Source organism: Diceros bicornis, chromosome X, assembly GCF_020826845.1.
Source record: "Diceros bicornis minor isolate mBicDic1 chromosome X, mDicBic1.mat.cur, whole genome shotgun sequence".
Classification (NCBI taxonomy): Eukaryota; Metazoa; Chordata; class Mammalia; order Perissodactyla; family Rhinocerotidae; genus Diceros; species Diceros bicornis.
Genome location: NC_080781.1, coordinates 7,009,515 through 7,026,085, shown reverse-complemented (window position 1 = coordinate 7,026,085; position 16,571 = coordinate 7,009,515). Strand labels below are relative to the sequence as shown.

Genomic DNA, 16,571 nt, shown 5'->3' with positions numbered 1-16,571 from the left:
AAGAAGAGTCTTTCCAATGATTCAGACTTGTCGTGCAGGCTCAAAAGGAACTACGGAAAGTACCTAGGACGTTGCCCCATGCAGAGTGTCCACCCAAAAAGGTACCGGTTACAATACTAATGATTTTTATCCTTATCTCCCCTTGAGGCTCAAGTACATCCCTATTCGAGCCCCAAAGTGCAGGTTCAGGCGTCAATCTAGGGATGCGACTCTGGCACTGAGAATGAACCAGCTACACATGAATGAAGCCACAGTGCAAACAGCAGAGGTCAAAGGCAGGACAGGCCACTCGGGTTTCAGCACAGGAAGTCACAGAGAAATCCCCTCGCGGCAGATTCAACTCGCCCACACCCAAAAGGGGAACTGGTTCCACCAGGGAGGCTCCTCCTCCTGGCTCTTTCATCTCCATCCCTAGGTCTGTTTCCCTTGCAACCCTGTAGTATTTACAGCTTACAACAAAGATGTGTTACCACGTGTGGTAACAAAGTTGCTGGCTGTTTCGACAACATTTCTTCAGGAGACTATAAACTCTGACGGTTTTCAACCTGATGTGCCATTTCAAACATTCTCTTTTCAGTTTAACTAAGCACCAGCCCAATTCTACAAAGCTCATGACAAAAATGCAGAGTATTAGGGGGCAACCCCAGCGGCGCAAGCGGTTAAGTGCCCACGCTCCGCTCCGCTGCGGCGGCCCGGGGTTCACCGGTTCACATCCTGGGCGCGCACCAAGGCGGCATCCCATATAAAGTGGAGGAAGATGGGCATGGATGTTAGCCCAGGGCCGGTCTTCCTCAGCAAAAAGAGGAGGATTGGCATAGCCCAGGGCCGGTCTTCCTCAGCAAAAAGAGGAGGATTGGCATATGTTAACTCAGGTCTGATCTTCCTCACAAAAAAAAAATAATAATAAAATTTTTAAAAAATGCAGAGTATTAGGAAATATTAAGTGACCACGTGGATGTGCTTTTTATCTCGCTAAGTTTATGACTGGAGAAATAGATCATATTACTTCAAACTATGGGCTTCTAATCATTTCCAAGCAAGATTCACTGCAGAGCAACAGAGACTGGTGATCACTGTGCAAGCACGAGCACTGTGAATTTCCCTTGCATTCTCCCCAAACGCTCAATAAGGAAACTACCTATGTCGGTTTCATCAAAGATGATAAGGGGGGGTGTGAGCCACTATATTTTTCAAACTTTTCCCCAACCCTGAATAGTCAGATTGATGCTTTACGCGTCTGCCGTTTCCCATTACCTTCACCTCTCTGTTGGCCGATGAAGAAGGGTGGGCGGCTATATTTTTGCTTTATTTTCCCTCCCCTAAGTGTGTTCTGTTCTTCCAACGGCCTGGGCATATTCAGCTGTGCCACTAGCCTCTCACTTTCTCTTTGTCTTTTGATTTGTTTGTTTTGGGGAGGAGTAGGGGCGCAGAAAGGAGAGAAAAGGGAAGATATAAAGACAGTGCCCCACTTCCTCTGATATCATCAACCACATTTTGACCACTCCCTGTGGACGCCTGGTTCCTAATTGTGGCCGTGTGGAGATAACAGACAAGGACACATTTTCTCGAACTAGTCACTCTCAAGCGGCTCTCTCCACACTGAAAGTTACACCACGTCCATGCACAAGAAGGAGCTTCGACAGCAAGAGACCAGGCAAGGTATTATAAGAGCACGCTTGGAAGTACGAAAGCAGTGGTCTGAATCCTTTTTAAAAAGCTTTTTGAGATATAAATCACATACCATACAGTTCGACCATGGGAACGGTACAATTCAATTGCTTTTTGTGTATTAACCCAGTTGTGCAACCATCATAGCACAATCAGCCTTAGAACTTTTTCATTATCCCCAGAAGAAGCCCAGTACCCTTGAGCATCACTACCCATCCCCCATCCCCCACTCATCCACTTTCCATCTCGATAGATTTGTCTATCAAACCCTTTTTCATTTAGCCCCCAAGCCTCCATAAATGTTTGACAGGCTCCTTGGCATCAGTGATATCCAGAACCAACTTCCCAGTCGTATTGTATCTCACAATACAAGCCAGTACAAGCCAGTAAACGAGCCTGCTTCCGGTTTCTGCAAGTCACAGAGGCTCCTGCAATTTCACTCCACGCCTCACTCAGAGGAGTTTCTCGACCCCCAGACCAAACACTACCATACTTGACCAGCCAGCATCCAAAATCCTGGCCGGGGGGTATGTGGCTCTCGGAGACAACGTGCAGCCATCCCCTCTCGACACTGAGAGCTACACAACTCGGGGGAGTTCATTACTCTCATTAGCCATTTCCAGTCTCACTACGCTCACAGCAAGAGAGGTGGGAAAGAAAAACCCTTCTGCTCCAGTCCGGTGAGGGAGACTCGGGTCCGCTATCAGGTGAGTTTACATTCCCACTCTCTTAGCAAGACAAGTGGCACACTGCCCCAGCAGAGGAGAAGAAAGAAATTCCAAAGGGAGGTCCAAGCGGGGTGGATAATACCAAACACAACACTACCATGACTGAAGGGGGAAAAAGAGGTTGTTTCACCTATTTACAAAACAAGGAATATGGGAACTGCTTCCATCATTGAATCCAGGGCCAGTGACCACAGGTTACGATAAGCAGGGTTTTCTCCCCACCCCACCCCCCATTATAGTCTCCATCAGTCTGTGGACTTTGAAGGAGAAATGGTTTGTCTTATTGCAGCACTGACAACAAAAGGAGCGTGCCACACACACACGCATGGGCAGCACACACATCCAGTTTTTAACCTCCTGCCTTCCTGCGGTGCTGGCACCTGCCCCATTAACTTAGGCCACCAAGAAAGTCAAGGTGATCCTTACTGGGTGCTTGTGTATAGCCCCAACTCCCTCTGTGCCCTTCTGCTCGATTTATGTTCCGTTTAAGCTTTGAAAGAGAAGCGATTATGCGTGCTCATCTTTAAAATGCATCTCACAAACGAGCACATGCACACACTGGTGAACTCCCGGGAAGGACTGTGGACGAGCTCACCGTAATAGCACCGTTTCCCTACTGCTCAAAGGTTAGGAAAGATCCCACCATGGGAGGAAGCTGGGCAATGGCATGCAGGACCGCTCGGCACTCTTTCTGTAACTTCTTGTGCTCTATAATTAACCAAAACAAATCATTTAAAATAAAACATTAATTAAATACATTTTTAAAAACCTAACACAGTCTGTGTTATGGGGGCCTCCTCCTGCTGCCTTTAAGAACTAAAAACGGCAAACCCAAGGGCCATAAATGAACCCTATAAAGGTCTTCCTAGTCGATAAAAACTTACTGCCACAAACACAGGCAGTGGACCAGGAAAAAAAATCTCTTCCTGTAACTAGCAGAAAAAAGTCTTCTATTGCATTAAAATTTAATATTGTACCAATACTAGAAATGAACAATCTGAAAATGAAATTAAGAAAATATCATTCACAAGAGCATCAAAAAGAATATACCCAATTCTCTACAATATGAACCCAAGAAGTGCCTCCACCCAGCCTGAGGTTCCCATAATTCAGAATCATGCTCCACCCCCCTAATCAATAGGGGTCTGTAGGAAACAGGTGGTCTTCTGTTAGCATCAGAGGCTAAGAGATGCCACCGGGACCACATCCAGTTGTTACAATGCACGGGTTTTAAAATGATGCACGTTATAATGCATTATTTTAAAAGTGATCATTAAGAAGTCCTTTTAGGACAATACTTTTATTTGGATGTTTCTGATGTTTAAGCACACATCCATTCAATCAATCACTCGTCCATTCTGTCAATCCAATATGTATTAACTGAAAGAGAAAAGCAGCCGCCAACCGCTGGGACCTGGCCTGGCCCTCACAGCTCAGCAGTGGTGTTCTCCTATTGGAACACCAACAATTTCAGAGATCACCAACACCAGACAAGACCCCCATTCCTTAAACCCTCCCCAAATCACTGCACACAAGCCCAAATCTTTGAGATCCTTCCTAACATCCTCTTACTGAGATGTCACACAGTCTCTTCACAGCAACAAGTCAACAAACCCAACTCTGTCCAACTACAGGTGTGTGTGTTCTTGGTGATTCTTGGCTCAAGGACATGGACCGTACCTACAAACGCAGGGTAAGGGCGAATGTCTTTTAAAGAACAAGTCTCAGGGGCCAGCCCCGTAGCCTAGTGGTTAAGTTTGGCATACTCCACTTCAGCAGCCTGGGTTCAGTTCCCAGGAGCGAACCCACACCACTCATTGACAGCCATGCTGTGGCAGTGTCCCATACACAAAATAGAGAAAGACTGGCACAGATGTTAGCTCAGGGCGAATCTTTCTCAGCAAAACAAAGAACAAGTCTCAGGATTTATCTCACCTGAAATAGAAAAGATCAAACTGCTTACAGAACTTATCTATATGAACTCTAAATACAAATTAAGCACTTTTCCATTTTTCTAAATTGACTCCCACCATTAGAAGCCACCCATCCTTTATCAGTTGGATATTTTTAATGAAATGAACTATGTTCATTTGGTTTTAAAACCAAGTTGAGGAGTTATTTACTTTTATACACTGGTGGTTATATGTTCCACCAAATGTTATTTAATATTCTCATCACTTCAGAAGCTGCAGTCATAAGTTTGTTGTTTCTCCTTAAAACATGTGTTCAATAACAGAATTTTAATACAAGACTTCAGTGTTCAGCACCCACAAAACCTGAAGGAAAAGGAAGGAGTGCCCAGAAAAAGCTCATTTTCACGGTTAAAAACAACCTTAAATATAATAAACACCAGCAACACCTACTCATAAACTCCACAATTTTTTTTAATACCTTGGTTCCCTTTCCACCATAATTTGGGGCAGGAGGCCACCTTGATACAACCAACCAACCAAGGATCATCAGTGAGTCCCGATGCCACCGACTGGCTTCCACTATGGGTCAGATCACATTTCAGATGAGGTACAGTGGAGTTTCTCAACAAAGCAAAGGAGATATCAGTGTTATCCTCATTTCAAACAGCATCATTATCCCTTGAAAAGGTTCTGTTGAGTTGAACCATTAAACATTGCCAGTAGTTGACAACTTTTGATCAAAAACAGCCACATTGTTCAGTTCAACTTAATATGGGTGCAAAATAATTTTTATATATATAAAACTGAAATCAAAAGTTTGGTTTACCAACTGTGACAGTATGGAGGTGCAAAGCTCATAATTTCCTTTCAAGAAAGAAAGAATTCGCCAATCCACCCTGGCTTTGCTCCTCCCAAGCTGCCCCAGGGCTGAGCAAGGCCATTTCTCTCTAACAGGCAGCGTCTGCTCCAGAGACTCATCGTTTGGCTGGTCCAAACTTTATCACATACGCTTTGAGGTCTAGAGGCTTTCCCTACTCAATCCCGTCCCTCCTTTATCTTTCTCAGGCCTTCTCCCCTATTAAAACATTTGCACCCCAAACTCCATCTCCAGAGGGCCCAACAGACACAACTATTATCATGTTGATTGTTTTCAGGTTGTTAAAATCTCTCTCAAAATATGTTTGTATGTGTGTATCCAATGCACAGGGATATGCAACACGTATTTGTGAACTTGCCTTTTGCTAAAGCTTATCTGTGACCCCAGAATCAATACCCACGGCACTTTATGGTCATTCAAGGACACTCACAGAGCAGTGGAAAAGTCAAGTCACTGTCGCCCACATTCCCAGCTGAGGCTGAACAAGGCGACACTCTGCCTTCTTGTTCCAGCTCCCAGACTGGAGACAAGTGTCCTTTCCATGGTCTGTTTAGTGCCACATTTTTTGCATTTCTATGCTTTTTGTCGGTAACCTCTCTGTTTAGAATGGCCCCCAAGCATAGCGCTCAAGTGCTGTCTGGTGTTCCTAAGGGCAAGAAGGCTGGGATGTGTCTTCCGGAGAAAATACGTGTTTAGAGAAGCTTCCTTCAGGCGTGAGTTACCGTGCTGTTGGCCATAAGTTCAATGTGAATGAATCAACAATATATAGTCAATAAAGTGTCTTTAAACAGAAACACACATAACACAAGATTATGTACTGACGGGGTGATGAAAATATTGTGACCAGAGGCTCACAGGGACCTACCCCTGTATTTCTCCTAGGAGCAAAGCTTCTATAGTCCCAGTGACTTTACACATAACTACTGAGAATAATGAGAATCAACTGTATACAAAACCACTCAAAGATGGGGCCACCAGACTAATCTCCACTTGACCTAAAAAGGACCTAAAACCGTCTTGCCGTGTTTTCATAGCCCACAGACATCCCTCTATGCCTGTAACAGAATGACACGTCGCTGTCACCTCAGCCTTGCTCACTTTTCCCTGTTCCCCATTCCTTTGTCATTCCTGCCTCTTGATGACACCAGAGCTAGCTAGGTTGCTTGGCAGCAGGCATCTCTGCCCATCGCCCTTCAGGAAAGGTGAAATTTGGTTCAAATGAACATCAAGGGCAGCTAGGAAAGGAAAGAGCTGGAGCCAAAGAGAAGGAAGACAGACGATGGGGTGCACAGATAAATCCTTTCCCTGTGTTGGCTGACGTCTCTCGAGCCCATCTGTCACACCAGGCGTCCCAGCAGTTCCTTTCAATTTCCATGACTCAGCACCTCTCAGGAGCAGTTCTGGAAGGCGTCTCCATTTTTTCAGTGGAAAATGGATGGCAAAAACGCAACATTCAGGGCAAGAAGCAAATGCTGGTTACGAAACACAGCCTGTTAACGCTTCCTGTTCTATGGCTCCTCTAAGACCAGATGTGGAAACGTTTCCAAGAAAGCAAATGAGCAGAAAACAAAGGCTAAAGGTGGAAATTTCTTTTGTAATGTGAGTGATCCTAACAGTAAACCACAGTTTAACACGTCGGCTTTCCTGGAGAACTGTTGTAACCTAAATCCTAAAAGGACCAAGCATGGCAAGCAAGAAGAAACCTTTTTAAAAGGTACTAAATCCTACTTACACAAACTCGCAAAAGATTACCAATTTTCAATGAAGAGTCTCAAGGTAAATATTTTAATGACACAAAAAAACTAAACTTTTTTTTTTGGTTTGGCTTTATGTTGAATAGTCTGAGTTGATTGCCTAAGGACTTTTCAGGAAAAAAAGAAAAAAAATCCCTCCATGTGACACTTGTCACCATGGTACCAGCTTGTATATCTTCCAAAGAGAACTAAGATAAAGAGATAAAGGTCACCATATTCCTTACTTCTATTTAGACTGTGTCTGAACTTGATTTTCTCTGATAGGCTCCAAATTGGCCTTTAATAATGCATCCATCTGGCTAGATAATCAAGAAATGCTCTCAGACCTCATTATAAGACAACCCAACAGAATGGAATTTGCTGGAAGGTGGGCCTTTCCTGGTTGCTGTTTCAGGCAGTTTAGTCACTAGAAGTTCCAGTGAACGTAATTATTACAGAGCATTCCCTATAAGGTGACAAGAGAAGATCCCAAAGACAGCTTTCCAGCCACTGGATTGCGCCATATGCAATTGTTAACACTGTGAGCAGCAGAGTAATCCCCAGTATTTCCACTAACTCAAACTAGCAGCTGTGGACAGTCCTGAAAATTGATCCATCGTGTTTTGGTACTGGAATGACCCAAGCTCTCAGCTGACAGGAGAAACAGAACAATTCTTTTATTCTCTTGGGGCCACTGTCACACAGGTGGTTAATGACAGAATTAGGACTAAAATTCAGTAATTCTGCTCCCATTCAAGGGTTCTTTCCAGAGAAACATCAGTCTGCATACTGGACCAAAAAAATGATAATCTACAAATACATGGGTCTTCTTTGATTTAATCCAGTAAATCATGGATGAGTTCAGGAACTGACTGACATTGGCTCAAACAACCCCAATCGCCAAACAGGAGAATCAACTTATCTCCCAAAGTCTTGATTTCCCATCACAGGTGTTCCACAGGTGGCCCGTGAGGGCAGGTACCCTGCAAGAAGTTACAGCAGGCAGGAAAACCATGGGCACTTCACCATTAAGGAGGACAGAGTCATCAAAGGGACCTTGAGATTGCTTACCTGATAATGCCAGTCCCCAGTTCCTTTAAGCACACAGTGAAGCAAGTGGAAGACTATCATCTCCATCGAGCATAAAGACTTCCTAGAGAGTATTCTGGAAAGTTGAACTGAGACACTGCCCTGTGGCACCGATAAGAAGCCGGATGGAGGTAAATGACCACTGGAATCTCTCTCAATCACAGTGTCTGAGTCACAGGTCAGAAACCCAGCCTATTGCCAAAATTTTATTGTTTATCCTTGAAAGCATGTTTTCCTGACATACTCCCCACACTCCACATGGTTTCATCATTCCACTCCTTTCTCCCCTTCACACACACACACACACACACCCCCCTGACTTACATCCCTATTCGCAATCTCAACCACTTTCTACTCTCTGTATACAATGATAGCATGAACCTTCTCCTGCTGTGTGACAGGAACTAATACTCAAACGTCTGGATCCAGGCATGCAGAACGGAAAGAGAAGTTCCAATTCCAGCTCAAGTTGTTGGGCACGAGCGACATTCCAGGTGCCTTTAAAAGGGTCAGATCTGCTGAGGCGGGGGCTCCTCCCAAAACTGACATTGGTTTTCTGATTGCTAAATTTTGACTTTCAAGAGGTCAGCTCATTTTAACGTAAATTTTATTTTAGATGAAAGAAGGGATCGGACCTAGGTAGCATAAGGACATCAGAAATTGCTAGACCCGCCCACGGAAGTGTGGCAGTTAGGATCCGCACAAACGGCCTTTCTCATTTTTTTGTGAGGCCAAGCCCCACTCCTCACTGAGCTCACAGATTAGCATTTTCATCTCCTCTGTTACTATGTGTGAACTGCTAGGCCATCTGGCTTGTCAGACACACCAACCTGGTGTCCTAAGGGCCAAGCAGATGAGAGGTGAGGCAACAAGTTTCCTGGTAAAGAACAGAGAACAGATGGGTGGTTGCCAGAGGCAGAAGGTGAGGGTGGTGAAATGGGTGAAGGCAGTCAAAAGGTGCAAAATTCCTGGAGATTAAGTCCTGGAGATGGAACGTACAGCACGGTGACTACAGCTGACAATAGCGTCATGTGTATGTGAACGCTGCTAAGAGAGTAGATCTTAAAAGTTCTCATCCCAAGAAAAAAAAATTCTAACTATGTGTGGTGATGGATGTTAAATAAACTTATTCTGGTAATCATTTCACAATGTACACCTGTATCATTATATTGTACACCTAAAAGTAATACAGCGTTATACGTCAATTATGTCTCAATTAAAAAAACAGAACAAGTGAAGAATGGAGCCACCTCCACGGGCCCTGACTCTCTCTCAGCAGCCCATAAGCCAGTAAATGTCTTTTCCCCCACGTGGAATCAGGAAGAACAAAAGCCTTGTGCTCACACAACTACTGTACCATCGATACACACAAGGAGAACCATTTCAATTAAACAGGACTCAACTGAAAAACAAAAAGTTTTTCATAACAAAAGTTATTTCTCTAACTTGCTGGTAGCTCCAAGAGGTGGGCAATACTTGTCTGATCTGATCATGGCAAATTCTTGGTGACACAGCATCTTCTAGAGCGAATGCTTCCCCAACTGGCTTTTTAAAAGAAAATCTATACTCGCTTGCTGTGTACAGCAGAGGCAGGGATCGGAGAAGCTTTAACTCACTACTCTGCACTTTGTCTTGCCGGCAAGTGATACCCCGATTACCTCTCATACCTCCAACATTTCAATGACCAAAATAAAACAGTGTGAGTACAGGAGGAGGAATGAGGCTGTCAGCCTTTCAATGACACGGCTCTCTTCCTCTAATGAGCTCAAAGCCTTCTTTTCACCACATGGCAACCAAGTATCAACAGGCTAACCATAGGGCCCTAAACATTGGAAATAGGATTTATAGCAAGGTATAAAAGGCTAGTCCATGGAAACCTGATAAATGACCCTTAACCACAGAGTGCAATACACACTGCAATGGATACCACTAGCAACCTACGGATAATTACCATATACTCACTATTACGCAGAGCAGAAAGGAAATTGGAGGCATGAGCTCTCCTATCAAGAACTTCCAATCTCGCTGGTGAGGAAAAGGAAAATAAAATACGTGCGTAAGAGAAATACTTGGCAAAAGGCCACCTGAAGGAAAAAAATATTAAGCTCCTAATGGAAATCTCCTAACAAAAAACAGATTTTTCAACACCAAATAAATGGTCTATTTATTAGGCAGAGCAATAGTAAAGAATTAATAAAGCTCAAAAAATTAATACAGTACAAAGCAAATGATAAAAAGCCACAGAAATCATAGAGACCTAGCCAAGACCCTTGAGTTTTAACTTGCCTCTACACAGCCATCTGTGCGATATTAAATAACTCCCTTCTCCTCAGTAGGTCTTGATGTCTTTATATGGAAAGGATCGTCAGCTCCTGTTCCCAGATGGGATAGTCCGGCAAGACGTGTTCTCAAACTTGAAAGTGAGTGAGAATCACCTGGAAATTGCCTGTTTGTACACATTTAGGCCAGGACCAGATAATTGGGGGGGGGGGGGCAGTCCTGTGCATGGTAGGATGTTGAGCAGCATCCCTGGCCTCCACTCATTAGATGCCAGGAACACTCTCCCCTAGCTAGTTGTAACGGCCAAAACTGTCTCCAGACACTGCCAAATGTTCCCTGGGCGGCATGACTGCCGGCCCCACCCCCTAGCTGAGAACCACTGTTCAAAGATGGTACCAAGAAAGCTACACATTTCACAAGCACTTACTGCTTCCAACACCCGCCTACAGAGCTATTTTCCTGGATATGACTGGGTGTATCCAGTCTCATCCACTAGGGTCATCCTCCCTCCCACATACAAATCCCACTTCTTCCCTCCCTCCCTGCCTCTCCGTAATACAAATATACACTTGCTCCCTTTGCCATGACCTTACAGGACCTCCCGAGGAGAAGAGCCCTCCCCACCCCATGGACGTTGGACCTGGTCATGTCACTTGCTTGATCAATGGGATGTTAGTGGGTGTAGAGGCAGAGGTTTTAAATGTGCCTGCATGGTTTAGCTTGGCTTCTTCTTACAACAGATGGTAGGCCCTAGGCATGTCCTAGTTGTCCACTAGCCTTAGAATGAGGAGATACACAGTTCAGCCCTAAACCCAGTCCAGAGCCTGCCCAAGCCTTCCTGATCCCACTCACCTGAGCCCAGGACAGCCACAGCTGACCTACTGAACAGTAAGCAAGAAATAAGTGCACGATGCTGCAAGCCTTTCCATTTGAGGGCTGTTTGTTACGCAATATCAGCACAGCAAGAACGCTGACTGATATACTTCCAAAGTATTTTTGGACCAAAATGCTAATTAACAAGTGGCTATTATTATGACCCTTCTGTTCCTATTTCCACTCATCTTCCTCCATGGTTTTGTGGAGCCACAAGCTCACTGGCCATCAGTTCAGGCCCTATAAAAAGACACATGGTATCTCTGAAGCCCCCCAGGGACAGGGTCCCACCTGCTGCCTCTGGTCACGTCATGGTGGTGTTTACCACAGCTGACTCAGACTCTGAGACATCAAGTCCAGGGAATGGTTCTGGCAGAGTCCCCAAGAGACCCCTGAACCAAGGGTGGCTTGGGAAGAAGAGAGGGCCTAGACATACGAGTGTGTCCCCAAGCTGTACCACCAATCCCACGTCTTTCCAAGATGGAAAACGACTCCTGGCTCAGCTTAGAGATAAATCAAGACTCAGGGAGTGGCTGTACCTCAGCGGAAGGCAGGATACAAACCAAATGATTCCATAGCACCCTGATTTCTGAATCATTCAAGAGACAAAAAGTGAACATTAAATAAATATACGAACCCTGCGGGCTTCGGAGGAACAAATTAAGAGACAGAAACAAAGGAATAAGTCTCTCCTTGAAGACTGTCAATGAGCAGACAGAATAACGGCCCCCAGAGAGGCCCATGCCCTAATCCCAGGACCTCTGAAATGTTCCCTTACATGGCAAAAGAGACTTTGCACATGTGATGAAGTCAAGGATCCTGAGATGTGGAGATGATCCTGGATTATCCAGGTGGGCCCAACATCATCACAAGAGCCCTTAAAAGTGGAGAATCTTTCCAGGCTGTGATGGGAGGAAGATGTGACTATGGAAAAATGGTCCAAGAGATGCTACGCTACTGGCTTTGAAGACAGAGGAAGGGGCCACAAGCTAAGGAATGCAGGCAGCCTCTAGAAGCTGGAAAAGGTAAGGAAATGCATTTTCCCCAAGAGCCTTCAGATGGAACACAACCCTGTTGACATCTTTATTTTAGTCCTGTGAGACCCATGCTAGACTTCTGACCTCTAAAACTATAAAAAAATAAATTTGAGTTGTTATAGCCAGTAAGATTGTGGTCATTTGTCACAGAAGCAAGAGGAGACTAATACAGTCACTTATAAGATCAACTGAGAAAACATGCATGACCTTCAGCCTTACCAATTAAGCCCTCTGTTGTAGGCAGAGACACTCCAGAAAGTTGTGTCCCATGGATGGCTTGAGAAAAACCAGCCTCCATATTCTCTAACCCAACCCAGAATGGTAATTATGGTGCTAGGCACACAGAAGATTTATGAATTCAGAAAAGTAAACTCTATGATTCTGCTACGGTGTAAGTCAGGGTTGTGGCTTTGGAGAGGCCCTAGAAAGCAGCCAAAGTCTAGCTGGTTGGAACCCCACAACCTCAGAGCAACTTCACACAACCCCCTTGGGAAATTCAAGCTTCCAATGTTTTTTGACCAAGAAAGGACCTTCTAAACCCCACCCAAAAAATGCAGCACAGGGGGCCAGCTCCATGGCCTAGTAGTTGAATTCGGCACACTCCGCTTCGGCAGCCCAGGTTCGGATCCCAGGCGCGGACCTACATCACTCGTCAGCAGCCATAATGTGGTGGTGACCCACATATAAAATAGAGGAGGATGGGCACAGATGTTAGCTCAGGGCCAATCTTCCTCAAGCAAAAAAAAAACGGGGAGGGGAGGGGCCCGTCCAGAGGCGGGCGTAGCAGTTAAGTTTGCTCGTTCTGCTTCAGCAGCCCAGGGTTCACTGGTTCAGATCCTGGGCACGGACCTACTCACCACTCATCAAGCCATGCTGAGGTGGCATCCCATATAGAAGGACCTACAAGTAGGATATACAGCTATGTACTGGGGCTTTGGGGAGAAAAAAGAAAGGAAAAAAAAAAAAAAGAAGATTGGCAATAGATGTTAGCGCAGGGCCAATCTTCCTCAAAAAAAAAAAAGAGGAAGATTGGCAACTGGTGTTAGGTCTGGGCAAATCTTCCTCAGCAAAAAAAAAAAAAAAAAAAAAAAACTGCAGCGCAAAGAAGGTCACTTAAAGTCAGCTTTAAGTGACCAACATTTGTTTTCTATGTTGATCTTTAGAGGAAAAGATGGAAGAACTAAAGAGAAAGAGAAAGAAGAGATCCCAGTTCATGCCAGACTGGAAGCTGACCTGGAAATAAGCAACATTCCATTTGTGAACCGTTTTCCATTTTAAATGTAATCTGAGACAGGAGCAGCCCGTGCTTGTGGTCCACTCATCCCATAATATTCTTCCACCTTGATTCCCAACCTCTGACTCCAAGCCTTCCTTGACTACCCAGAGTTTCCACAGAATGTTTACCAAGAAACTGGAACAACACACACTACAAGGATGAACCTCAAAAGCATGATGCCGAGTGAAAGAAGGTAGGCAGAAAAAGCCACGTATTGCATGATTCCATGTCTAGGAAATGTCCAGACTAGGTAAATCCATAGAGACAGACAGTAGATCAGTGGTTGCCAGAGGCTAGGGAAGGGGAGGGATGGGGAGTGATGGCTTAACAGGTATGGGGTTTCTTTTTGGGGTGATGAAAATGTTCCAGAATTAGACAGCGGTGATGGTTGCACATCTTTGTAAAAATACCAGGAAACTACTGAATTATACACTTTAAATGGGTGAGTTGCATAGTATGTGAATATCTCAATAAGGCTGTAATTTTGAAAAAATAGAAGAGGAGAAGGAGGAAGAAGAAAAAACTAGGGTATTAGCCCATGATTACAAATGACTGCAAATTTTTAAAAATTTAACCATCCCAAAGAGATGAGTTTACTTAACGAGCCTGGAATCTTGCACAACAATCTACTCCACTGCTTCTCCTGAGTCAAGATTCTGAAACCAACAAGCTGAGGCCAGGAGCAAAACGTGGCCCAAGGTAGTATATGGAATGGACTCAGGAGCAGAGTGGAAAGACCTGGGTTTTGTAATGGAATGCAGAAAGATGCTTTTGCAAAAAGAATACTTCTCAGTAATTTAGTTACTCTCTAACATAGAAGTATTATCTTTCCCTAAAATAAAAAAAGAACTGTAACAAATATATTGGCTACGGTGGTAAACATTCTACTGATAACGTCTAGCTGCTCCAAGTTAGCTGACTCAGATTAGACTCTTGAAAAAGTAAATTGAAGATAAAATACATATTGAAAATAAAATACTTTTATTGGTTTGGGACTGGCTGTTTTAGGTGAGAGGGAGTGGGAGGGAGAAAGGATACATTTGTCTCCCTGTGAGAGGAAAGGCAGGTGAGTGGCTATGCTTCGCCCTAAGGTTTCGGGGACACCCAGCACCGGGGAGCCCCTGGCACAGGGTCTGGGCCCAAGCCCACCCCACGTGGGTGGGTGGTGGCCGCACTGCTCAGCCATGCGCAGTAGCAGAGAAAGGGCACAAGTTAAGTCCTGAACGCGTCGAATGTGGGCAGACCCGTCGATGGGGGTCTCACGGCTGGCAGTTTTGGAAACATCATGATCCCAACCCACCAACCCCAAGTTCTTCTTGGCATTAGCCCTTTCACATAAGGAAGCCAAAAAAAAAAGACTGACACATTCAACCACACAAAAATGGGAAGCATGCTGACTACAACCACAAGCGATGTTACAGGACAAGGAACGGTCTAGTAGAGAAATATTTGGAACAAACAACAAAGGAGTAACCATCATAATTTATAAAGACTTCCTCTAAGGCAGTGGCCCTCAAAGGGCGTGTGGTCCTTAAACCAGCAGCATCGGCATCAGCAGGGAACTTGTCAGAAATGTAGTCATGGGCTCCACACCAGATTTACTGAATCAGAAATTCTGGGGACGGGATTTGGCAATCCACTCTTTAACAAGCTCTCCAGGGAGTTTCGGCGCACAATAAAGTTTGAGAACCACTGGTACGGCCACAAAAATATTTATAGCAGCATAATTCATAATAGCCAAAAAAATGGAAACAACCCAAATGTCCAACAACCGGTGAATGGATAAACTGTGGTCCATCCATATCCGATGGAATCCTACCCCGCTATTAAAAGGAATTAGTCATACACGGCCACCATGTGGATAAAGCCCAAAATCATTACGCTGAGTGAAAGAAGCCAGGCAAATTGTGAGTACATACTGTGTGATTTCATTGCTACAAAATTCTTGAAAATGGAAACTAACCTATCTAGTCATAAAGAGTCATCAGTGGTTGCCTGAAGGCAGGGGTGGAGGGAGGCCGAGAGAGATTACAGGAAGGCACAGGGAAATTTGGGAGCAATGGTAATATTTGTTACCCTGAGATATATATGTGTGTGTGTGTGTGTGTCAAATCAGCACCACAATCAAGATAAATGTATAAGAAAACTGATTAAACTGCACACTTTTTTTATGTCTAGTTTACAGTACTTCAATTACACCTTAATAAAGTTGCAGAAAGAAAGACAGCAGACGGAACAAAACAAATATAATGATTCCATTTAGATAAAAACACAAGACTACACACTTGTACCTGGGCAGCTGAACACGCTAGAAACAGAATCTATAATATCACACTGTGGACTGTTAATATTGGTCATCCTGCGAGAGGAGGAGGGAGAGAGAGTTCCACGTGGCTTGAATTCATGGAAATTAGCATAGCATCATGTATTACCTTGGAAAAAGAATGAGCTCAGAACAGGCAAAAGAAACAAACAAAAAAAAGAATCAAAACAAGGGTTCTGTCCAGAGGAGAGATCTTGCACTTTGGAAGGCGCAGAAGCAAGGCAGGTTGCAGGGGGGTACGGGGAGGAAGAGGCCCCACCCAGCAGAAACAAGAGCTGCAGGGAGGAGGGGCAGCTTTTGCAGGAGGCGCACCTAGAGACAGGGAGGCAGGCGTGCAGGATGGGAGGCCAAGGCAGGGGGCCTGAACTTCTCAGGGGTCTCAAGGGCAGATTGACTGAAGAAAACGAAAAACGAAATGCAGCCGGTAAAGCGAAGGACGCAGCCCCGGGCGCTGGCAGGCGGGCTGGCTTTTATTATACCATGTACATTTCAGGAAGCAACAGAAAATCCTATAGAAACGAAGAGGCCCATCAGCAGATGCTCAGAAGTGTTAGGCTCACAGAAGCCACGCCTCCAGCCCGTCTAGAAACACCTTCCATGACAAGGTGACTGCAGGAAGCAGCCCTTGCCCATTTACAGTCATAATTTTGAGAGTCTGTATGTGGGGTCAGGATCTTTCTCACTCCTTTTTCTGTTCTTCAGGGAACAGATGAAGACAAAATTCGATTCCAAGATCAAAGCCAAGAGATGGCCCCAGATTTCTCTGCCTGCATT

The 16,571-nt window shown here is 44.7% G+C and overlaps 1 protein-coding gene across 8 annotated transcripts in view; it reads right to left on the bottom strand.

Moving 5' to 3' along the window:
• Positions 1-16,571, bottom strand: part of TBL1X (transducin beta like 1 X-linked) — a 223,168-nt gene that overhangs the window by 188,993 nt on the left and 17,604 nt on the right. Inside the window, exon 1 of one of the 8 annotated variants that reach the window (XM_058535404.1) lies at positions 9,971-10,033. The exons of 6 other annotated variants lie outside the window; for them this stretch is intronic. The gene's annotated coding sequence lies outside the window, so the exon portion shown is untranslated. Of the gene's footprint in view, positions 1-9,959; positions 10,034-16,571 lie in introns of those variants that run through there. One more of the 8 variants, XM_058535405.1, reaches the window with a different exon arrangement.